Below are 26,034 nucleotides of genomic sequence, written 5' to 3'. Positions count from 1 at the left end.
AACTAGAAGCTGAACGTGAATCACGAGAGGAATTAAATTATTTCTCTGATTTCCGAGGACCCCATTTTATCTCCCTCGGCGAACCAGTATAGCTCACGGGACCCCAGTTTGGGAACCAGTGTATATGTCGGACTGTGATCATTTTTTGTTGAATTAGATTACAGTGAAATGACAGCACTTCTCAGATTGCTGAGGACGACTTCACCCCCTCCTTCGGTGACCCCCGCTGGTCCCGGGACGCGCTCCGGGACCCCCTGCACTAATGAACAGCGATAACAGTATAACTGGTGGCCGCCAAAAGACAGCAGCATGCAGGCTGTTGTCATAGCTGGCTATGCACACAGAAATCGGTCAACCTTATGAGGGGACAAACCTTCACCGAGGGTCTCCGCGGAAAGGGGGGGAAATGTGAAGGAGTATCTGCTTGCAACAGCGAGATGGCGCTATTCTGCATGTTTAACATCAGCTGCGCTCCAGTTCTCTCTGTGCCTGTGAAATGCTCCATGTCTACCTGACCACCTTTGATTTCTCTGCAAAATACGCCGAATGAAACTAAATACAGATATCAAAGGGTAAATAATCGGCAGACTCCAGTCGGACAGGTTAAGCATGGAATTCCAGATGTTTTGTTCACATTTATGCTGAAATGTATGCAAATTTCTGAAGAAAAAAAATTCTTATTATTAACTAAATGTCTACTTAAGGGGGAAAAGAAGTATAGAAAGCACAGTAGGTAACAAACCCAGCTACTGTTTGTCAAAGAAACAGTGAAGATCAGGTTTCACATAGTGTTGCGCTATAAGCTCATTACGCCTCTTCCCCGCAGGCTCCAAATTCGCGATGATCGGTGCAGTTTCGATATTTTGTGTTCATTTATTGACAACTGCTTTATGTTGAAATCTGATCTGCATTATGCTTTTTGTGTCCCGTTTATCGAACATTGTGTTACATTTCAAATAAATCTGCTTTAAGTGTCCAGAACACATTTGAAATTTCTAAAAGAAAATAATTGATAATATAATATATAATCTATATATGGCCTTATTTTTTCTACACTCTGGATTTTTTTAAATTTTATGTTATTTATTTACTTATTTTGAACCTTTTTCAATTTGAACTTCAAAGCGCTCTGGGCCTGCTGGCACTAGTCTCTTGTATCTCTCTCTGTTGTTCATTTGCTTCGTAATTATTATTATTATTACAATTTATGGTAAAATATTTATTATGATTTTTATTATTGCGATCCTGTTTGTTTGTTGGATCGGAGGTGCTTCCAGCGGCCTGTGAACGAGCGGCGCTCCTGATATAACAAAGTGTAAAATAACACCATGTGATAGTTCATTCGATATCATTTCTCATCCGGTTGTATTCTCTCTGTTTGAATGACTGAAAACAGGTATATTTTCGCTTAAGCTTCCTTCAGCTTTTTATTTATTTATTTAATTATATTTTTTTTTTCAGTTTTTCCTCCTCTGCACTTCAAAGAGCGGTGGGAGCTGAACTATTTCGATTTTATGAAATTTTGTCTTTTAGCTGATTTTACTTTTAAATTATGAATTGAAACCTTGACCTAAAAACGGTAAACTCCAGCGTCAACACACTGAAATGAAAGATAGTGAAACAAATGCCCCCCGCAGCCTCAAGTAGTCTCAGTAATGAATAACAGTATTAGTTATCATTACTAAAGCCACTGCATTGTACGTACGCACACGTGTAATTTACTTGTGTATCTGCGAAAAATTGGATACAATTAACAAAATAAATAAATAAATCACACTTTCTACTTCTTTAAATTGTTTTAAAAAGTTCGCTTTTGCATCTGAATGTAGGTAAGGCGATAACTGAACGACCTAAATTGAGCCATTTCGTGATGCTGACGTTGTGGACTCAGTCATCAAGCTCCCTGAAGCTTTGGCCAGTCCTCTGAACTCTACAACTACATGTAAACAAGGTGTCAGTTTGGGAATAATCTTTCTTACTTTTTATTGGAAGGAAAATTCAATCTCCCAAGCTTAGATTAAGCAGTTTTTTCCTTTTACTCTCACCCTCTTCTTCTTCTTCGTCCCTTGTCATTGCTGGGGCTGGACTTTGGTGGACAATAATGCGGGAATTGTTGATGCTTTGTGACCCATAAAATTTGAGGGTGGCTATTCTGGCTTTGGTATGTAATTATGCAAAACACTTTGCATAAAGACTTGCTATCCGATCTAATGATAGAGCCTGCAGTCTCATTTCCAGAGAGGGAGACACCAGCAAACCCTACACTCCGAGTGACGGTGGAAAAGCTGCCATAATAAAACCAAGACAAGTGCACATAAGAACACATGCTATTGTTCAGGTAATTTTGTTTTGGTATGGATATTTATAATCTAGCAAAATAGAAGACTGTATTTAAATGTAACTGCCACTTACAGTATGTGTTTCTTTCACATTCATCTCTTTTTCCTTTTTTTTTTTTGCCTTTTGTTTCTTTTTGAGTCCACTGTTCTGTTTTTTATGAAGCTCTTTTAATGTGTGAAATCTTTTGGTTTTTGACTTTTAAAATGTCTTTAAAAGAAAGAATAAAGAAAAGGCAGACAGGAGGAGAAAGTCAAACCCTTTGCAGAATGTGTCTGCTCTGAAGAGCAGGTTCATTGTGATATTGTTCAGCACACTGGTTTTCTTCACACCAGGGGTCTAAAAAAATATCTAAATACAACCTATGTTTCTATAAACACAAATCATGGCAACACTTATTTACTTTTTTTTTTAGATTATTCCCAATAAATATGTAAAACAAAAGAATGAAATAAAATAAAATTTAAAAAATGGATGCAATATTTACATGGATATATTTTTTGTCACAATTTTCAGCCTGTTTATTAAAAGACTGCATACTGCATGTCTTTGAGGTGTGCAGTATACGGGATATTCTGTGTGTATGCACATAATAAACACTTGTGCTGCCTGACAGAGGTGTGAATCTGAGAGCTTTTCTACCAAATGAAGTGCCAGCAGAGAGAGAAATAAAGAGATCTGCAGCTGTCAGGGGTCAGTCAGGCAGAGATTGCTTCTAGAGATCTTTTGAAAAAATCACACGTTTGAAGGCTTAGTACTTTGCTGTCTTCGCATTTCAAGCTCAGATCAGTGGAATCAGAAAAAAAGGGAGAACATGGGTTGGAGAATTCTGATGTTGGGATGGACACCGGACGAGTGCTTTTGGAAGGCAGGAGACAAGTCTTTTACCTGATCCTTTAGAGAGAAGAGGAGAACCCATGTTTTTTTTCTTTCTTTTTTTTGTTCTGACATTAAAACATGTATTCCTCAGTTAAAGCAACAGCGTCTTTAATGTCTGTGGGCGTGCATGTGTGTGTGTGTTTGTGCAAAGGAAATGTAATGTACAAAACGTGCTCTACACACTCCTCTAATTTGCTGTGTGTGTGTCGACAAAGAAGGAGTTACGGAAAACAACTCTGAACTCTGAAGTGTTTTATAATTCACTCACATATTCAGTTTGTTGCTGCTTGAGAACCTTTATAGTTAAAATGTGGAGCACCCCCCTTTTCCAATGTAGAATCTTTTTGGCACTGTTCAGGAACAAGAAACCAAATAAATTACACTGAGATTGTTTCACACATTATTCATTATTTCAAGGATATAATGCGCCACATTTACTGTTACTTTGTTGTGCTTTTTGAGCAACTTTTCTAAATCCTGAGCCAAGCAGGAGCCTTTTTTGCTCTTTCCTGGCTGATATTTTGTGGCGATCACTTACTAATTTTAGGTCTTTTCTTGAATGATCAAACTTTTTTTTTTCCTACAAGAGTTCAGAGGATTCCACAGACACAAAACACATTCTGGAGAGATGAAGTTAAGCGTTTAAGGAAAGAAGGTGAGTTTTTATGATATTAAGAAGTCATTAAAAAAAAAACAGAGAATCGTTATTCCCCATGTGTTTCCTAATAGAGTGGAGGTGGAGCAGTGTCTCGACAACTGTGAAGCCAAGAAAATGTAACTGAATACACACAATTTAATTTCAGGACTTTGAGGTCCGGGTTGCAAATAAAATTTAAAAGAAAATATGTCATGAAGGTTATTGATTATGACTTTTAACGTACTTTTAAGCAGCATTTATCTCTCTCTGTGTCTCTTAGACAAACACACACACACACATATGCACACAAAGCGAGCGTGCTCTGCATCAGAGCAGAGTGTGCTCCAAAGCAAACCCCAGTAGGCAGTTGTAGTAAATTTTGCCAAAGTGTTGAGTCAAGCTATTTCAGCCAATCACTACTCTCACTGCAAAATCCAACAGTGTGAATTTTCCTTTCGCCTCAGACTCCTGCACAGAGCAATGTTCTTAAATAAGGGCAACGTTTTTATTTACAACATAACTTTTGACATAAAGCCCCGTTGAAAGCTGTTGACCTTTTAGAGAGTTTTGTTTAGTGACAAGATTTTAAAAGATCTCTAAACTACTATATTTGGATTTATATCTTTTTAAAGTTTCTGCTATGTTTCTATGATACAACACTAATATCCTGTTTAATACTAGCATCAGAAATCTGACAAATATGCCAACTTGTTCTTTAAACATGTGACAAACTCACCAGCCTGTTGTTTAAACTCGTCAAATAGCGGAGAAGACGAGATTTAGCACTTTGATTCTTACATTGTATGACACTGCTCCCTAAGCAAGGACTAACATTATTTGACAGCCAAGTTTTAAGTGTATTTTGAGACTGGTAAAGCTTTTTTCTCCCCCCCATTTCTGACACACTATAAAGTAAATCTGTTTAAAGATGAAACAAAAGAGAAATGAACCAGAGGGAAACTGCTATGGTGACAGAGAAAAGGAACAAAGTTCAAGTAAGCACATTATGACTGATTATTTGATTAATAATCTTCTTGACTTTGAGTCTTTCAGACAGAAGAGTTTAAAAAACTGTTCTTGAAGAAGCTTTCACCTTGAAGTCCTCACATTTTCAATCACAAGAGAGTTCTGGAGGAACATGTCTGTCTTAACGTGAACCCTAACTCCTGCCTGTGTTTTCTAACCACTTGTTTTTTTAAAATATGCCATGTGATTTCTTTTGCCTGCAACTTGAGGAAGGCAAAATATGCAAATCCCATCAGATTTATAACACTCTGCGCATTTCAGTTGTATGTGCTTCTGCTGTGGTGTATTATTATTTTCAAGGGTTCTCAGCAGGACATAAAAGGATCATAAGTTATTCTTCCACCTGACAAAAATATTTCTTTTTCCCTCCGTTTCAAAGATGGACCCAAGTAAATGTGATAATGACGTGATTTATTATCATCTGAATGGATGACGGTGAGCTGATTGGTTTCGACGGAGCTTCATGCAATGCTGCATATGGAACAAAATATAAATTGACGGGGGGATGCTTACGATGAAGTGGAAAAAAAAGTCTTTCATGTGACAGCGTAGTGTGCTCATTAAATCATTTGCAAACAAACATTTTCATTCAGGCGACTATAGGAAAAGCCCTCTGAAAGTGGGCTGAAAGTGGAAACGAGAGCAGAGTCCTGGCGCCTGACAGAAAAGCTCTTCAGTGAACTCTGAAGTTTGATTTTTCCCCAGAGATAGTTTTCTTACTTTCTATTTTTTTTAACTAAACAAACACTTACCAATTCTTCAATGGGATTTTTCCCTTGAACAGTTGGCATACTGGTACTTCTTTTTCTCTTTCTTTAAAGGTTGTCCTGAATCGGGATCCGCCGGTTTTGACTGAAAGACCTCTGATTGGCCTGGTGTTAAAGAGCTCTGATCTGGGCCATGACAGCTTAGTCCAATCAGCCTGTTCAACATGCTGGTTTGACTGTCACTTTCAATTTTCACATGACCCCTTGGTCCTAGAATGGGGGATAAGTGGCAGAAAGTAGGGCTGAAAGCTCATATTATTGGTCTGCCAGCTTCACTCATCTGAAAGTAATGCAAACCACAGTTCATATTTATTCTCTGACCTTATGCTCAAACAGGGAATCTACTGTATCTGCATGTTGGATGCTAAGAAAAAGGCCAAAATGGCAAAAAAATAAAGAAACAAAGGAAAGAAAAGTCAAAATTCATATGATTTCCTCACTAACTATCCTGTGAAAAGAAACAACTGTGCCTTTTAGGCTAAAGAGCAAAACTACATCTTTGTACTTCATGTATTAGGAGAACAGCAGGTGCATGAGCAATCCATAGTCCATATTTTTTCACCTTTCACTTAACACAATGGAAACAAAAAAACATGAAAAACACAGTGTCTGTTGCTGCACATTCACAGCTGATAATATTCTCAATATTCCTCCCGAAATGTTTTTATCTGAGCTATATTTATGCTCATGTAGGTCATAATAGAAGAGCGCTATCAGTGTTGCTGGATGTGGTCATTATCAGACATGGTGCTAGACAGAAGGGAGGGGTTCATTGTTCACTGTGTGCTGCCTGCCCAATGACTGAATAAGGTGTGTTCATTGTTCATTCTCTCTGTGCGATAGCCACAGGCTCCAGTTTTACACCAGTGTTGTTACTGTGCTTAACTATCACACAGCAAATAATCTGGTGACTTTAAAATACTGTAATTTTTTTTTAAAGGGGACATAAATGAGAGAAACTGACATCACCTCCCACCACGGAAACGTTCACAATATTTTGTCATTTACCGAAAGGCTGTAAATGAATGATGGAGTTTGGTTTAAAAACATGTTCCCTTATCAAACTGAGGTCACTAGACATATCAAATATTTCCATGAAGAAAGAAGAAAATGTCAAAAGGTGCACGTTAAAGGCACCGTTTCTCTCTTCTTCTTTTTTGCTCTTTTTTTATATGCTAGTGTTATCTCATTTTGTGATATCACTTGTCATAACTCCAGCAGTAAACATGTAGAGTTGGGTGCTGTAGCAGTAAAGGTTGTTGTCTTTTCTGTATAATCCTCACTTCTTGTCCCCTGCCTGCCCTCCTAATCCCTTGGCATGTGTTGGTGACATCACATGGCTACTGGCTCTAAATTCCCCCTGCAACTGTCATTAACTCTGTGAACAAATGAATAATGACTGGGAGACTCGCTGGCTCCCACCACTGACCTTGGGTATTATTAGAGTGACCTCTCTTTGGCTTGACCAAAAAAAAAAAAAAAAAAACCTTTTTGATATCATTGCTGAAAGTACACTAGGAATGATGGCCTATCTGCCGGGGGGTGGTGGTGGTGGTGGTGTAGTCGACAACCACCACTGTCGTGTAAACCTATACTTTCCTCCCACTGCTGTTTCATGAATACTTAATTAGAGCACACAGCCTGAAATACCCGACTTGCAAGTTGCCTGACCTCTCTTTACCAACAATGCACAATATTTGGGTTTAGCCGGGTGACATGGTCAGATGACATGTTTCACTGTAAAGGAGGGCCTTTTGGGAATCTTGTGGCAGTTAGCTGTGTGATATCATCTGTGCAGACAGTCAGGTGTGGCTGTGGGAGGAAGCATCTCCATATGTCACAAAACTGGTGCTCATAAGAACATGCTGGAAATCGCATGCTGATAATGATCACAGCCTGCAGAGAGATGAGTGAGGTTTTATTGTCAGCTGTAGAGGTGTAAAGTAATACAGTGCATTTACTCAGTTGCTGCATTTGAGTACTGCATTGTACTCAAATGAGTACTGCGCAGCTTATTTTTAATTGGCAATTAATAGCTAAAGATTAGGATTTGATATAGCAATGCTGCATTTTTACAGGTTTGACTAGTCAGCATATGCAGCCTGTATTTTCAAATTTCACTCTAAATGACTTAAAATTTAAAAGAAACACAATCACATTATTATCGTTATTATTAAAGAATTAACATGGATCTGAAATTATTTATTTATTTACATATAATGGCTATTTTTAATATCAGTTTGCCAAAAGGCAACTTTAGTATCAATGTATTCCAATGTAAATATATTATTTGGTAACAGTAACACCTGCAAGAGGAGTACTTTTACTTCATGAACATTTAGATATTAATGCTTTTATTGCATGATACCTTAAACTTATTATTGCTACTTATACTATGTTATTATTAATATTACACTTATTTTATCTTTGTTGGTTTATAGATTTAGATGATATTTATAGATTTTATAGATTTGAATATTATCCATGCATAATATAATAAAACATTGAATCTGCAACAATATTATAATGACAGTGTATACAGTGATAACATATTTTATCAGACTTTTATTCAATTATTTATTTATTTTTACAGTTCAGTATTTGTACTTGTTTCCAGTGAATAGGCTTCTTTCACAGCTGAAGTAACTTTTCACAGACGCATTTGCTAAACTCCACTCTGAAAAACAACAATAACAAAAAAGTACATGGCTCATTACAGCACAGCTCAAAGAATAACTGTGTTTTTAAGGCACATCTAATAAACTCATCTGTATGTTAACGCCAACTTCATCTGAGTCCTAATCAAGCACTGAGATCAGCGTATGAAAGAATAAATGGATGAAATGAAGCTGGCATGGTGTTAATCTTAACGGTAGTTATGGAGAAGGCGTCCCTGTATGGACAATGACAAATACATATCGAAGCTGCAGCTATTTAGGGATCGTACAGAACGAATAAATACCTGAGATGAAAGGTAGACACAGAGACTGGCTGATGTAATCAGTGCTGCCACAACGAGGGCTCTCCATCATTGCAATCTGTAGATTGCAATAAAAGTTCCCAGAATTGCACTGAGCAACCCAATCTAAACCAATGGACAATCACAGCCTCTGATCTCAGTCCCAATTGAGACATATCCCAGCTGAATGTCCCAGAAATTAGACCTACTTGGTGTGTTCATGATCCCGAGATGGACAGATAGAGCAGGTGTCTTCCCCCCTGTCTCTCTCTCTCTCTTTCAAACACACACACACACACACACACACACACACACACACACACACACACACACACACACACACACACACACACACACACATGCGCGTCAGTCGATAAGCTTCAGAAAAAGGTTTGTTATTTACATCACTTTATGCTGGTACAATTTTACACGGCATTGCAAAAGCCAGAGGGGGCAAAGTGAATCGCAATTAAAGGGTGACAATTAGTCGTTTGGTTATGCTGAAGTCACTAAAGCCGCACGACAGAGCAGCACGACCTCTGGCAGCGGAAAACAGCAGAGTGGGGAATGAAGGGGCGACAGAGAGGAGAGCCCCGCTTGTTCACTTGGGATGCTGATGTTGTCGGCTACAGAGAGCGTCAAAGCGCCGAGTCTATGATGTTACACGGGGCTGGTAAAAGAACCGTGTCCCGTGAGTTTTGGGACCGGCACACCAAATGAAAAAAAAAAAAATCAGTTAAAATAGTGGGAGAAAAAAAACTTTCAAAAGCGCATTCTGTTGATTTTTCATTGTGTGATGACAATAATCTAAATATATAAAAACACACTGAACGACTAGATGCTTGTAGACAAAGCAGCATTAATTTCTATCGTTTAAACAATCCCTCATCAGGCTCTCAGTAGTTACCTCCCTGGTCATTTAATTTTTGGATGCGTCACCATTTAAAGCTGTGTGCACGTAAACATTTTACGCAGGTGCATCACCGCAATGTTAATGAATAATCTCTCATTTATCCCCTCTTCGCGTTTAGAAATGTACAGCCTAGATCGAATTAAATACTACTACTACTACTACTACTAATAATAATAATAATAATAACAATGATACATAATAATTGCCCTACGTTTTAATATTTTGTTTTTATTTTTCATTTGAAATAAAATAAAAGGATAAATAATAATGAAACAATTCCCAGCGCACGGAAATTATTTATTTCTTTATATATTTTTTAAAACCTCACGCGGTTCTTAAACGGAGCCAGATTCTGTCTGGAAACGAGTTTTGAAACGCGGCGTATTTGGAAGCAGAAAACAGCAGGTTTAATGTCCGCCCAGCACCTGTCATGACTTGGATGTTGTTGACGAGCAGGAGGTGGAACAAGAAGAAGATCTGAGTGACAAAAAAGGACGCGGGAAGATGTGAAGGAGTGAGAGATAAATGTGTATGGATCCGACCTTTCACAGAAAGTTTAAATGTGCTGGGCCAAGACCACGTGTGACCAAGGTGGCCAAGATGATAGAAATCATCATTAGAGCGGTAATTATAGTATAGTTTATGGCTGGCTGCCTTTGCCAAAAACAGTAATTGGAGCACACCTCTTCTTTTAAGCGGAGAAAGCGTTCAGCTTGGAGGATGGAGGCAGTTGTGAAAGCAATGACGGATACTATTGTCCAAAATTTGACCCTCTATTAACATCTCTTGGCAGAATCTGGATTCTGTCACCATGGAAGAAGACAAAAGTCATTTTCTCAACATACCAAATCCCCTCTTTTTAAATGCCTCCCCCACCAATAAATTGGTGGAGGCCAGCCCAGAAGCTCTTCCTTTAACACTCTCCACGCTACCACCTCTCCATCCTCCCTTTTGTTTTGCAGGTGTCTCCAATTACCTGCTAATTTGCCACTAATCTTGGCACGATTCTTAATAAACATGTTTATCCCCCCCCTATAAAACAAAAGTTGCTGAAAATCTGAGCGCACACTGACAATAGCACTGACATTCTCCCCCGCCTTGTCATTAAACAATGTGGCGATTTATTAATTTCAGTGTAAAAGTATTGCAACCCAAGAGAGAAGTGAAGAGTGTCGGTGTTAGAGATGGATGCAGGTTGTCGGGTGGCATTTCATTATGAATTTCCTTGGTGAAAGATGAGTGCCAGGGAGCAGTCAATTCAACACAGACACGAAGAGAGAAAGAGTGTTGCTAAGAGACAGGGATGCTGCACAACTTCCATCAGGAGCTTGACTCTGACCTTATATGCAAATTAGCTTCTGCCAAATCTTTTGTGTGAAAGCAACTGCGGCGTCACAGCTACCTGGCCTAAAAATGCTTTAATATCTAGACTCCTCTTAGAATGCAAAATGCACTTTGGAAAGTGGAGCAGTGCAATAAATAAAGACCCAGGCGCACTTGTTGGGGTTTTAATGGGGTCTAAATGAAGAGTACAAAAGAAGGATGAGGGCTGCTATGAACCTTTACTTGAATTGCTCTGTGTAGAATCAAAGGCTTTCTTCCCCTTTAGAAATAATGCTCTGGGAAGGGATATTCAAGAGCTGACATGTTTTCCAAAATTGCCCAGTGCATGAAATTTCAGCTACATCTACTGCATATTAAATTTAACTGGCTTTAAACTGTCCTGTAAACATTTGTTATTTACCTTTCTTCCTAAAGCTACCTGATGAAGCAGGAGATTTTGCAGGTGGCGTCTAGAAGCGACATGGATTATTCACACATGACACATCAATACTGCACAGTTTTCTTGACCTGTAAGTCATTTAACACAAGAATGATAATGATGCTGAGGGCGGGGAGGTGGGTGGAGGTGGTCGGACAGGGCAAATAGGTTGTGACCTGCGAAAAGGGGCTGTATCAGGTTGGAGCATTTTATTTGAAGTGGACACTGATAATGGCCTTTTAGACATGCCAGGTTTGATCTTTCACCACTCAGAAGAGAGCGTAAATCAATAATCGGAGTGAGCAGTGATATGAGGTTACTGTATGAGCAACTAGTAAGCAGACGACAGCATCTGCACATGGCTTAATTGGCTGGACATTTAATGGGGTCAACATGAGAAAGAAATACAGATTCACTTATCAATAGGGAAATGTTTTGGGGGGTTCTGTCATGGAGCGCTTCAAATCAAAACCATTGTGCATCGATTGTACGTTTTAATGTTTGGTCTTTACGCACGAAATAAACACTTTTGGAAATTTAGAAATTATGATCACAGCCAGCTCTTCACAGATTAACTTGCGGGAGCAATGAACACAACTTCAAGGCGCAAGCATAAAATAGCCATTTTAATCAAAGCTAAGTGAAATATAGATCCCTCTCCTCCTGGGGTTCTTCACATTATGCAGAGATACAGACAGAAAGAGAGTGGGAGGGAGAGAGAGAGAGGAATAAAGAGAGGAAACGGAGAGAGAGAGAGTCCAATACACTACTGTGTTCAAAGCCAACCTTGTCAATAGTACTCACAGTGGGCTAGGGGAGTGTAATAGCACTTCCCTGATTCTACATTGATATCATATAATCCAGTGTGCCCTGTTTCAGTATCATATTTATCTAACCTGCTGGGGGACAGGGTAAGGGGGACAGTGTCCCTGCTGCTAGGAGCAGACACATTACACACTGCCTCGTGTATTCTTATTGATTACTCCCAACCCACAGCCCAGGGACCATAATTTAACTCAGCAGGCACTACAGTTAATACTGGAATTCAAACATTCCATCTACACTTCAAGAGACAAAAACAATTGACACTTTAAAAATGTGCAGGGCCTCTCTAAATGGGATCTGAAGGGAATGGATCTCCATTTTCTGGTCTGTTTTTTTTTTTTTTCTTTTCCTCTCTCCTACTTCAGTCTCCTGCCTGCACCACTACAGCATTGTTTCTGAGCAGAACTGTGAGCAAACAGCTTTAAATGAATTGCAGTGAGTCAAGGAAACTGGTAATCAAGAAGGACATGAAAAGATACATACATTCTTTTTCTTTTCTTTTCTTTTCTTTTCTTTTTTTTTTTTTTTTTTACAAAAATGTTCTTTTAATGCTTCAAATATCTGGAAAAAAGCATTGATAATAAAAAGCCAAAAAAAAAAAAAAAGCAAAACAACGACAAAAAGAGCATTTTCTAACTCCAGATAAAAAAAATAAATTCCTCTGGTAAAGTTTGAACACTGAAAAAAAAATGACGAGATAACAAAAAGCACTATTGACATGACGTATGAGGGTGGTGTGCCCTGCTCAGGAAACCACAGGTACCAGCAGTGGCAGGAAAAGGAAGCTGCCTAGTTTAATAAGAGTGTTTGAAATGTAAACATAAGCATAACATTGAAGCTAAAGTAATTAAACCCTTGCGAGGTTATGCAGGAGAAGAAAAAATCTTTTGCAGGACTCTTTGTTGGTGACCAAGTATGGGGATGTGGACTAAATCTATGTTGTTGCTGATCATTTTTAAAGCATACTGAAAGAACCTGTCTCTGTAAAATGTTGAGCCAGGAATGAACACTATTCATTCGAAGGACATTCCTTCATTTGCTGTTTTTGATGATGGTGGTGCAGGCACATTTCTAACTCGCTGCTCCCATAGGTGTTCAGTTAAGTTGAGATGTGGTCACTATGAAGGCCATATGAGTCACATCATTTTCATACTCATCAAACCATTCAGTGACCCCTAATGCCCTATGGATGGGTGCATTGTTACATTAGAAGAGACCCCTCCCATCATGATAGAAATGTTTCATCACAGCATAAAGGTGATCATTCGGAACAACTTTGTATTGATTTCTAGTGACCGTCCTCTCTACGGGGGCAAGTGGACCAAAATCATGCCAGCAAAAGGCTCCCAGCAGCATATCAGAGCCACCAGATCTCCTTAGCGTAGGGGTCAAGGGTTTAGATGTATGAAAAATTATTTGTTGTCCTTTTTACCATCTATTGAAACCAAGTAACAAGCAAAAAAAAGCAACAAAAACAAAATTATTGGTAATCCTGTAAGATAGATTATCCCATCAATAACTATTTCATAAACAAATCTACAAATTCAGAAAAAGTGAGACCTCAGTTTCTTTCAAACCGAGGTCTCATTTTGATTCGGAAAACGATCAAGCCTTAGAAATAGACAAATCTAACATAGACTGTCACACTTTTTTAAAGCTAAAATGAGCATCACAGGGGATTAATATGCATTAATTAAATTGACTCTGTTTCCTTTAATGAGAGGGAACGGATTTGATGTTAATGCTGTTGATCTCACAGAGGCTTGAATCTACCTAATTAACCAGTATTTCTGTAACACACTAAAATAATCAATAATGAAAAAAAAAAGAAAAAGAAATTTCATCACTACCATGGATACAGATACCTGAAACACATGAAATGCTACCTCACCTCGTCAAAAACAGGCTTTTCAGTTTGGAAATGTTTCTTTTATTTCTTTTCTATTCACTCCCTTTCTTTTTTCATCTGGTGCAATAATTAAAATGACTGCTTTATCTCAGGTTTTAGTCATAGTGTGGCAGCACTCACTGTTGCATCTGTGTGCTGTGCAGAGATAGAGAGTCTGTGGAGGGCCAGGGAGCAGGCTCCAGAGATCCATCCATCTCAATCTGAGGCTACAGCTGACACCTTACAAAGAGGTACAATTAATAAGGGCATTATCCAGCAGTAGGCAACAATAGAGTCCTAAAGCAGAGACACCAACCTCAGGAGGCCCAGGGAGGAGAAAAAGGGAGAGTGTGTGTTTATGGGTGGGGGAAGGGAAAGCCAAAGTGCTTCAAAATGGGATGCATTACAAGCGACGTCTTCGGAACATGAATTACAATCTATTAAAACTGAGGTTTATGATGGATGATAGAGGCTATTTTGTGTGCTAAATGGGTCACATTAATTTTACTGCTCTAAAATCTTACATTTACCGAAGTTTAAATGATGAAAAGTCATTCATATTTTCAATACATCAAGTTGCTTAAGCTATGAAATTCCAGACTGGCAGAGCCGAATCTGAAAAACAAAACAAAAATGATTATTAGCTCTTTGTTTCACGACTGCTGTTTAATTTATGAAATGGTCATCATGAAATCTGAGCTATCAAATGCAGCATAACTGATAATGGAGCTCTCATGAAAGTGTCCTGTTAGTGCAGGTTGAGTGCAGCTCTGTGGTTCACAGGGGAGAGGGCGGGGACAACGCTGCACTGACATTTACAGCAATCCAGGAGTTGTTTGTGGTCACTGGACTGGAGACAAACGCTGAACCCCAAAGGTCAGAGGCTGGGGCTAAATTTCATCCACAGTGGAGGTCCCTCTGTTGGAAAAGACAAACAGAGAAAACAGCTGAGGTGTGAAGTGTTCCTGGTGTCGGGGGGATCAATCAATCGTCATGTATAAACACAAAAAGGAACACCAAAGGACTACAGACCTGCCTAAATGTTGGTACAAAAAGTGTTTAACGTCGTAAAAAGAACAATAAACACATGCAGATCAATACAAGATGACGGGTGAAATAATAATCAGAGAACGTATTCTTAAATAACTCTTAAGGCTGCTCCAGTTTTTAAAAGGAGTCAAGAGTTCCCCCCCACAGTGATCTTTTTATATTTTCCTGCTCATTCCATGGGGAAAGGATGAGCTTGGTTATGGATTAACGCTGTGATCAATAACAAGATAGGAGCCCGGCTCTCTAAGCTCAAGAAAATTAATTCGAAATGCAGTCAAACTCTTATCGACCCGCAGCCAGGGGTTGCTTTCATTGCAGGTAGTTGATAATCCACCAATATTGTGATGAGCAGCTAATCTCTCATTTGAAATATGACCTCCGCCGCACATAATAAAAGTTAAGACTGGCCATGCATTTGTTGTCCATACAGCACGGTCCCCTGGCTTTTTTGTCAGTGGTGAGATTTTGTGATCTATTCCAGGAGTTTGAGTTAATCTTCGCTTTAGAGTTTGAGTCAATTAAACCAACTTAAAACATCTTGATTAGTAGCTGCTCTGAATTAATTATATGTAAATGGCGTATAACAGCTTTCAGATAAGATTTGATTTTTTCAACATTCTTTTTTTTTGACATACTAAAACTCATTTAAGAGAAGCTTTAAAAAAGCTTTAAATAAAAGCTTGGCATGTGGAAATGCTTATGAAAATGATCATGGGTTAACTTTTGCATACTTTTTTTTTTTTATTAAAACACACCAAACAAATTAAGGGTTTGCTAAACATACAGCATTAGAGGTCTGAAAGAGTCCATCTTCAAACTCAAAAAGCAAATTTAATCAACTCTCATAAATTTAACTTTTGCAGGTTTAAATTCTTTCAAAACATTTCACATAGGTGATGAGAATCGCAATTTGTAATAATGTCCTAAATGTCATCAAACATCAATTTACTGGAGTAGCAAAAATGTTCCAGCAGAAAAGAAATCACTCTAGTCTTCTAGATTTTCTTCCAATTTCCGTTTACTTTCATTTACTTGGGCAATAATAGGAACAGCAGATAATGGCGATGAAGATGAAGGCTATTTAAATGTTGTGTTAATTATTATGCATCAAAGACAATTAATATTCAGTCTTCCTTTTCAATCAACAAATCAAAAGTTGTCCCTCCATGACACGGGGCAGCTCTTGTGATGTATCTTGGTCACCTCCAGCCAACATTATGCACAAACCTTAATCACTGAAGAGCCCGAGGAAAAGTGGTGTTATGCAAGTTTCAAATCAGAAGCCCAACAAAGCAGGTTAATTGATGATCAACATAGTCTGACTTTAATGAGGCCACGTTGCCCATGGCCAGGCCCAGTCCAGGGTATACGGGACTTTCTCCTGACTGCTCCACTTTCTTTGATCTTGTTTGCTTTCTCCACTGCTGGGACTGTCATTGTTGGTTTTAATTACTTCACCACCAAATGGTACAGATAAAAGATAGGTGTCTGTAATTAATAAAATCTCCATAAATTTGAATCACTAACCAGTCTCATTAGCTTCTGCCTTTTGTTTTGACTGAAGTTCTCATGTCATCTTTTTCCAGCTCTAACTATACAGAATAATATTACTTAGCCGAAGAAATCACTTGATATGCACCATATTTTCTGATAATCAAATTCACTGTAGGTAATTAAATGCAGCACATACTGTAGTCCTCCTGCAATGATTGAGGTCAGCCTGAAGGAAATGGCAATTGTTGTATTAAACCAATATAACACTCGAAAGTCTTTTCAATTAGTCATTTCTGAGGAACACTGGATGTCGATTTTAGTCAAGCTCAAAAACATAATCAAATTGTTGAAGAACTCATCTTTGATCATGTGTAATCAGGATCAGGGCTGTGTGATGCATCCCTGGGCCACAAACTAAATGAGTTGCAATGCTGCTGGCACTTACTGCTTTGGATGGCAGTCAGCTTGGCAGTCACAGAGCTGCAGTGTATTCACATGATAAAAAAAGCACAGTTACACAGAGGGGCATTTTGGGGGGAAAACACCTGTTGTTTTGGTGACTTTGAATACGTTAGCATTCTGATCAGATATGTGTTTTTAATGTAATCCCCCACACCCCCGCCTTTTCTTTTAAAGTTATTTCTTTTTCACAACTTGAACAACAATCTCTCAGCAAAAAAGAAAACAAAAACTTTATTCTTGAAGAGTTTAACACATTTCAAACACAATTTTGATTACACATACATCATTTTTTCAGGCTCACACCATTAAAAACAGACTTTATATTCAGTCATTCGGTCCATATTAATAATTCATTGCATTACAACATAAAGCACCTGTATTTTAAATATAATAAAGACATCCTTCCGTAAACGTACTTTTTCTGTTTACCTGCAGCGTAAAAATAAAGCTATTCTCAATTATAGCACATCAGGTCAGACACAGGGAAGCAAGTCTTTGTTGCTTTGTGACAGTGCTCTATAATCTTGTAGAGAACAGCCTATCATTACCAGGCAGTGTGGTAATAGACTGACATGGATGCTATGGGGAGCAATTGATTCCACACATCAATCAGTAGGGAAACTCGCCTTAACGATTGCAGAGAAGTGGCTTGTTTGTCCTCAACATCGCGATAAATGCTAACACGAAGTGGTGCACAATATCTGCAGCTGAAAGCAGGGGCAGTTACTCATCATAAGAAATTCATTAGTCAACCCCTACTTTTCCCAGGTCCTTCTTCTGATATTGTCAAGCAATGTTTAATACCTTAAAATGTGCACTGATGTTCCCCAGCTTAGATAAAATGACAAAAAAGTGGCTACCAGCAACAAAGGAGTGATCTTAGTTTACATTTCAGACCATTAATCATGCATATCAGTGATTTTTTTTTTAAAGCCTACAACACCGGATTTAGTAATCCTTGTTAATAAGCTATGTTTCAAGTCTACTGATGATAAAATAAACTACTAAAGAGATATTTTTAATATTAAATTTTATGATTCATTTTTAGTATATTCACTAATCCACAGATTTCTTTTTTGGACCTCAGATAATTTGCTTTTTTCTACTAACAAACAAAACTTTTGCCTTTTTAAAAAAATAAAAATAATACTCTATGTCTTTATCGGTGCCAGTTAGTATAAAAGTCACAGCTGGATGCAGAGAATATACTATGTTCTACTCTAAAAGAGAAGGGTCCCACCTGATTAAGAAGGGCAGGGGAAAGACTTTGGCAGGCCAATGGGAGAGGTCAAGGATAGACCAACCAGCTTCACTCCCCCACCACATCATTTTTGTATGACAGCACCACCCTAAGGTTGAAGTTCACTGAGACTTTTCATGAACAGAGCGCTTAGCGTCAAACACAAGATTAAAGCGGGGGTGTCGCATCTTGGCAGGACCAAATGAAAATATCAACTGCTAAGCCCCCCTCTGAAAAGCCAAGGGACAGGTATCTAATATTAGAGAGTAAGCCTAGTTAGCAAAGGCAGCCTGCTGCTTTCCACATTCTCAGTGGTGGTCAAAAGGCCAGCCTGGCTTTGGAATTGCTTTATTGGTGAAATATATTACAGTAGAGGCCTGCAGAACTACCTTATTAAGGAGGCAGAGAAGAGATGCCCTTGTGACATATAGCAGGAACTGAGGACATTTCCATATTACAAGACAAGAAAAAAAAACCCTCTGCTTTTCACAATTTAGAAAAAAATACAAATATAACCGAGGATTATTTCACTAAAATACAAACAGTCTGATACCGCAAAATAAAACTGAAATCAAGTATGGGATAAAAACTCAAAAAGGCACCAAGTATAGTAACATTACACCCGAAATTGATCATTTTAAAATGTTAATGTTTCACGAAAGTGCTGTGAGTGTCCTGTGAAATGTAAGTTTTATATTTTAAAGCTTAGACAAGCTATCTGAGCAGTGGTAACTCTTATAGCATATTCTGGATCTGAGGGAACACATTTTAGAAAGAAGCCATTTTGTTGTACACAAATGACTTGTTTTCGTCCCTCGCAGAGTAGCAACAGAAGCTGGTGCTTCAGCTCTTTAAGTGGCTTGGAAACATAAAAGAGGCTTATCTGCCCCTCTCATTTCTTCTGCCACACAATCAGATGACCTGAGGAGATCTAAAGAGAAACAAAGCCATCCAAAACTCTATCTATCTATCTATCTATCTATCTATCTATCTATCTATCTATCTATCTATCTATCTATCTATCTATCTATCTATCTATCTATCTATCTATCTATCTATCTATCTATCTATTATTTTCAAAATGTCAAAAAGTTTCAGTTTCTTCAATTTCTTTTTGTATTTCATTTCAAACAGACAAATTGTCCAAAAATAAAGCAACGTCACATTTAAATAACAAGAAGGCAAAGCTCATGACCTAAGTTCACCCATCCTGAAATGAAGACATACACAAATTCATCAGTCTGAAAACACAACTGTGCGGTTATAATAAGTGAAATCAATTCACTTATATATATTCATATATATGAATTCTTTAATTTACACCTTCCCACGTGTTTACTATTAAAATTGCTTATTACGGGTATTACTTTTGTTTTATCAAAATTAAAATAAAGAATAAACACACATTGTAAAATATTTAAATTATTTAAATGGATGGTGAGATTAAAGCATATATAATTAGTTTTAAATGAAATTTAGAAAAGTATGCCCCACGTACCATTCCTTCTTTTTGACATTGTAGGTAAATAAACAGCTTAAAGATATTTTCTCCATATGATCCTTGCCAACGCCTATTTTTTTTTTTTCTGTTACATCGCACTATTAATAATCAGAAACTCTAGTAAGACATGAAGCTGATCTCGAGGCTTTTCTATAATCCCTCCCCTGGAAGTGGTCTTTACTGGAAGGCTAGTTTGTGATGGGCTCACCCAGTAGCACAATGTTGCATTGGGATACAGCATTCAGCTTAAGCCAACTTATCAACTACATTCAAAGCACATCCATTGAGCTATGTGGGGAGACTTTTTGCCGATCTATTAAAAATACTCTTATCTGTATTTAGCATATGCTGTGTATGTCAGTGCTGGCAGCTTTAGACGGATTTACACTCAAAACACCTCAAGGTATTCTTGAGCTGAAACTACTGATAACATTCTGAAAGTTCTGCAGACAAGCAGGTTTTACAAATAGATAAATTCATTCAGCACGCTGCTATATCGTATATTTACTTATTGTTATTTTTTGGTGGACAATAACTGTTTTTAAATACCATTTTGCCCTTTATTTCTTTAGTGTTTTTTTATTTTTATTTTTAAGAATCATTCTTTTCCTTCCACCTGCATATAAATAAAAGCTCTTTTAAATATTTATTTATTGCTTGATCACACAAATACAACAATTTACAAAGTTAACAGAACAAGGAAATAACTTTTTGTAAGGTCATCTTGTTTTTTTTACTTTTGATAATAATAACAGTTTATTAAATATTTTTTTTAAGTTGATCTTTATTTTGTTGGGTAAAGTGAGAGAAGAGCAAAATTGTTTCTTGTAGAGAAACAAACAGTCAAACAAGGCGGTCAGTATAAAAGAATTGCTGTTGCTAGTTAACAAGAACTTTTTGGAATCCAGCAGCAAATAATGTGGAAATAATCCACGCATCAGGCTTTCGGTGCGTTTCAGTGGGAAGTCCTTCAGAGGAAACACTGGGGCTGCAGAAAGCCTCACATTCTCTCTTTCTTTCACTTTTCTTTCTTTGCAGCAGACAAGGCTTATTTGTACTGCGGGATAATTACTATTAGACATAGGCAAGCTCATGTTTACTTTAACTAAGATGTAATTACAGCAAAAATTTGTTGAAATTTTAAAAATACACAAACTGATTTAGGGCTTTCTCGGGCAGTAAGGAGAAAAAGAACATTTATTTTTCCAAATCTAAACATATGCGAGGGGAATTTATTTATTCACAGAATTATCATGGCTTAACTTGCTGTTCTGATATTTATCCATAGATTTTTGTTGTTCTGGAATATGTTTAAAATATTAATATGTTGGGGTTTTTTTTCAATTGCAGGCAAACCTTTATTTAACTCTGCTCTCTGGGCAGTAGAGGTTTGGCCTTTGAAGCGATTGAGAAAGAGCACCGTTATTCATGCTGCATTCAGTGCTGAGAACTGAGACTCCAAAAACAGCAGTATCCTCTCATACCTGTTGAGAACACTTTCATCCTTAATGGGCTCATTAGCCACATTGTTAATTGAGTGCTATTCAGGCCAACATCAAAGCTAATAATAATTGTTTACTTACTTACTTACTTCACTAAAATGGACCCAACTGTAGCATAATGCTGCTCTCTTGGAAGCTATATGTTCATAAAGGGACATATATTTATGAATAAACTGGGGGAAAAAATGGGACACTCATCATTAACAGTCTCCCTTCACACTTCACACACACAGAGAGACACACACACAGAGAATGCTGAGCCTTTTGTGGACGTTTTATATAACAAAGCTGCTTCAGTTTGACTGAAAAAAAGAAAAACGAACACACAAAAAAGTTAATTTAAAATTTACAGCTTTTGCATTTGAAACCTGTCACTGCCTTAAAAGTTTTCAATAGTTTGTTTTAATTATTTTTTTTATTTGTTTTTACTTTTTGTATAAAACCCCCCCCCCAAAACAAATGCATTATGGTTACGAAAAATAGACAAAGAACAAATAAATGTTCAGTGTAATTATGCAGCAACACTGGCACTAATAATTCTACAAGTACTACAAACAACTGCAATAATAATAATAATAATAACAATAATTATAATAGTAATTTATTTTTTTATTTATATATAAGAACATATATTTTATTTTTGAGTTCTTGTCCTGTAAGTTTTCTCCTCCCACGCGCTGCTGCCATATTAGTGGATAATAGGATTCGAAAATGGAAGCTAACTCATTGGAATTAAATTTATCAGCATGTGCTCAGAGGTAATAAGCTGTCAGTTATAAAATGAAGATTTGTATTTAGATATATGATAGGAAGAAAAATGAATAGGCAAAATAAATGAAGCTGCTTTACAACTAAATTACTTATTTGGAGCCAACAGACCACGAAGAGAATTATGATGATGACAATGATTATTGCAGATAATATTTTCCCTATGGAGGTGAAGATAGCAAATATGAAAAAAAAAAAGTCATGCAGGTCCATAAAGAGTTAACAGGAGGGAATGTTTGCAGAAATGTTCTGATAGAAGGAACCAAACCTTGAGGCATTATCAAACATTATAATGGAGGAAATCTAATTAGCACTAAGGAGGGATGTTGCTGTTGAAAACCAGACTCGGAAAAGTGCTGACTGACTCACAAATGTTTATATATAGAGATATAATAAGCAGCAAAGATTGCTAATTTTTAAACCTTCTGACAATCACACATAGTGCTAATTATATACATTTGTGGAAATGCTTGTAAAACAGTCTCACTTTAAATACGATTACAGCCCAGTGGGGAATCTGAATATCCATTTCAAACTGAAATTTTCATCATAGCAGGATTTCTATTTTTAAAAGGCTGAGCTGATGAAAGCTGGTCTAAGCTACACCTAGGCTTGGGGCTAAAGCAGCTGCATTTCAATTGATTAGGTAGCCATGCATGATGAAAGTTTTAATAAATGACACCATAGTCAAAACATTTCAAAGAAAACAATCCCTGCTGTATGCCAGCATACTGCAAATATGCCAGAAACCACATGGGAGAATTAGATGAGAGGAAAGTGAACACAACTGGGTAACACATAGGCAAATTCAAACACACTGAATTTAACAATATATGACAGTAAGTGTCTTATTATTGCTTATTTTTGTCTGGTTTCCCCACCAACTAATTTGTAGTTTGCGTAAGATGTCATTCTGCTATTTTTTAGGTGACTTGACAGCCGTGAATTGTTATTATTTATCTGTGCTGTGTTTTAAAGAAACTATTTTTACCAGAACAAAGACATTTGGAGAATTATAGGTAAGAATTATAAATATGTTTATGAAAAGAAACAAGCATCAAGGTTGGAAAAATCTATCTACAAAAACAAAAGTACTGAAAGCTGCTGGAGGTTTTAATATTTTAACATATATATATATATATATATATATATATATATATATATATATATATATATATATATATATATATATATATATATATATATATATATATATATATATATATATATATATATCACTTATTGAGAGAGAGAGGGAGATGTGATAGATATGTTTTTTTTCATCTGAGGAGCCTGGTGAAAACAAGCAAAGAAAAGTGTATTAAAAATGTCGTGTCTATAGGGCTCATGTCTGATGTCTGTCAAATCATTAAAAAGGAGAGGCACTGTTATCGAATGCTCGGGATCAGCAATAGTGGTGGCACATCACTGAGATGAGGTATGTCTTCCATGGGGGCAACTTGAAGGCCTTTTGTGAATTTATAGAGTGCGATAAAATCAGCTTCATATTTCTCTGCGAAATCGGCTGATGAAAGAAGCCTGGGAGAGAATTACATGGCAAGAGTTTTGTCACCAGACTCATAGGCTTTATAGGCTGGGAATTGAAAAGGTAATGAGAAAAGCCATGCTGCAGTTTGGCTGTGTTTAATAAGTCATCATGCCGCTATCTATTGTTAGTCGCGCAGACCCCACCAAGATTGTGTTTTCACCATACTTAATACTCTGCAGCTAGCGGGCATTTCAATGGATATAATACATCCAGCGCGGAGGAGAAAGCTAGCAGCTTATAGCACAGACACCATTACACAGAGTCGTGTGATAACAGTGAACAAAGAACAAAGTCTAAAAAATGAGACTGTTCTCCAGTTGCTTCTCTTCTTGAAGAATATGTGATTGCAATTAAGATAGATAGCTTTACCCCCCCCCCCCCCAAAAAAAAGGCAAATTCTGGGATGGGCTAATTACACGCACAACTTACAAGTATAATTCTCCCTTTCTGCACAATGGAGTTTGTGTCTGTGCATGTGTGCAAACACACAGAATTCGGGTTGCAGTCTACAACAAGATAAAGAGTGAGGTAAATGCTGTCCTCAGGATACTGAGGATGATACTTGGCAGATGTATTTTTCTCCTTTTTAAAATTTGTTCATCTCATAACTCATCAAACAAATTTCCACCATCCCAGTGATCTCTTTATTCTTCTCACAGATTTTCTGTCTCTTAGTAAACTCGGCACACAGGAGGATAACAAAAAAAAAAAAAAGCAGCCTGAAGGAAAATGAATTTAAATTTGAGCTGATGATGAATGGATGAACTGATTTTCTGGCAAGAATTAAAGCTTTGTAACGACACTTGACACAGACTGGATAAAAGGAAGAGTAAGACTAAAAAAAATTAAAAATGATAGGACTACTTTTTACAGTTTGTGTAATTACTGTGTGACATATAATGGGGCATATTTTCCATTTTGACAGCACACTCTACAGCCATCTTTTGTCTTTATGTCACTGCCTCTGGGTATGCATGAAAACAAGACTATTACTACACTCAAACCTGGCCAGACTGTTTGTTGTGCAGTTGTAAACTGCCATTTACTCACATGAGCAGACTTGTTTTAAGAGACAGGCTTGTCATATGCTCTGATCAACGAGAGTCAGTGTGAGGGATTTCTGGAGCGTGCAGAGTTTTTAACATGGAAATTGGCTTTGAACCCCATCTGCACAGGTCGGCACATCTTTGGGCAAAGCTCTGGTACTGCTGACAGGGAAAATGAACCATCAATTCTTTATAATGTGGCCTGATTATTATCCTACTTACCCCCCCCCCCCCCCCCCCCCCACACACACACAAAATTAAACTGCAAATGTCTGCACTCTATAAAATCTGCAAACTCAGAGAAAGAGAAGAACTTATGTCTTCTCGCTCTTTTTTTTTTGAAAAAAAAAACATTCAAATTGAAGCACCATCAACACTGCAATTTCAAACTAAAATAACCTCATCAACTAAACACTTTTAGAAAAGTGCTTGGTGGTTTTACTAACACACTTCAACACGTTTTCCAGCATACAAAAATCCATCATATCCATCTGATATCTGAAAAGAATGCACCTCTACATCTGAAATAAAATATTCAAGCGAATTAAATGTTTTATATAGGTTTAAGGTAAGGCGCAAATGTTACTTTAACATAAAATTCTGGAACTATGAAATGATTAAAAGTATCCTACCTGTGTAGAAATGTTGATTTCCAAATCAAATCAAAACCAAAGGAAACGAAAATAAAGGTTTTTACTGTATATGTTAGGTTCTTAACAAGTGAAATGGGAGTCTGACTGTGAAATGTGATACAAACCAGAGCAAAGTTTGAATGAAGCATGTTCAGCAACTTTGGGAAGGGATCTGTCAACGGCCAATCTGAGATGTCTTTATTTGACATGACTGGTTTTGTTAGGTCTCTTGCGCCAGTCCAGCCTGCCGGTGTCCCTTTCACCCCTAAAAGCAGCTGGGCCCTGACCTCTGCAGCACTGGCCCTCAAAGCCGAGCTCTTTTCAGCTCAGGCATATAGGGAACCTCCCCATTCCCTCCCACAAGCAACATCCCATTCAGCTGCAGAGATAACTTTATTCATCTTGTGCATCATTGTATCCAGTTGAATGCAGATACTATGCAGACACTTGAGTGAATTGAACTAGCAAGCGTGCATGTGTTAAGGACAGGAAAGAAGGGGAGGTGTTATGTCTTAATTTCTTCATTTTGACAGAAAATTCATGCGTGGGTTCACTTTGAAAAGCCACCTTCAGCCGTTTCATTTCAGTGTGAGTGCTTGGAGCATACCTGAGGTATCAGATTTTTAGGAAGACGTGTTAAGATGACATTTTAGCACTTAAAATATGCAATCATGCCAAGAAATTTAAATAAATTCTGGAAATTACACCAGTGTCTGCAGATGATTTCTCTCCGTTACTGGTGCTAATTTACATGAAAGTGCTAAACAGCTATTTTTTTCTCTCTTTTTTTAAATTGG

At 37.5% G+C, this 26,034-nt stretch overlaps 1 long non-coding RNA gene across 1 annotated transcript; it reads right to left on the bottom strand.

The window, feature by feature from the left end:
* Positions 1-8,177: 8,177 nt before the first annotated feature.
* LOC146664836 (uncharacterized) lies at positions 8,178-25,436 on the bottom strand. Its single transcript, XR_014912527.1, has 3 exons — positions 25,238-25,436; positions 14,135-14,911; positions 8,178-8,323 (listed from the first exon to the last, which is right to left on the bottom strand). It is a non-coding gene; the product is annotated as an uncharacterized LOC146664836 (long non-coding RNA).
* Positions 25,437-26,034: the final 598 nt, after the last annotated feature.

Source organism: Rhamphochromis longiceps, linkage group LG7, assembly GCF_057381845.1.
Source record: "Rhamphochromis longiceps isolate RC_006_pf linkage group LG7, R_longiceps_female_GT1.1, whole genome shotgun sequence".
NCBI lineage: Eukaryota > Metazoa > Chordata > Actinopteri > Cichliformes > Cichlidae > Rhamphochromis > Rhamphochromis longiceps.
This window is presented reverse-complemented; position numbering and strand designations above follow the sequence as displayed.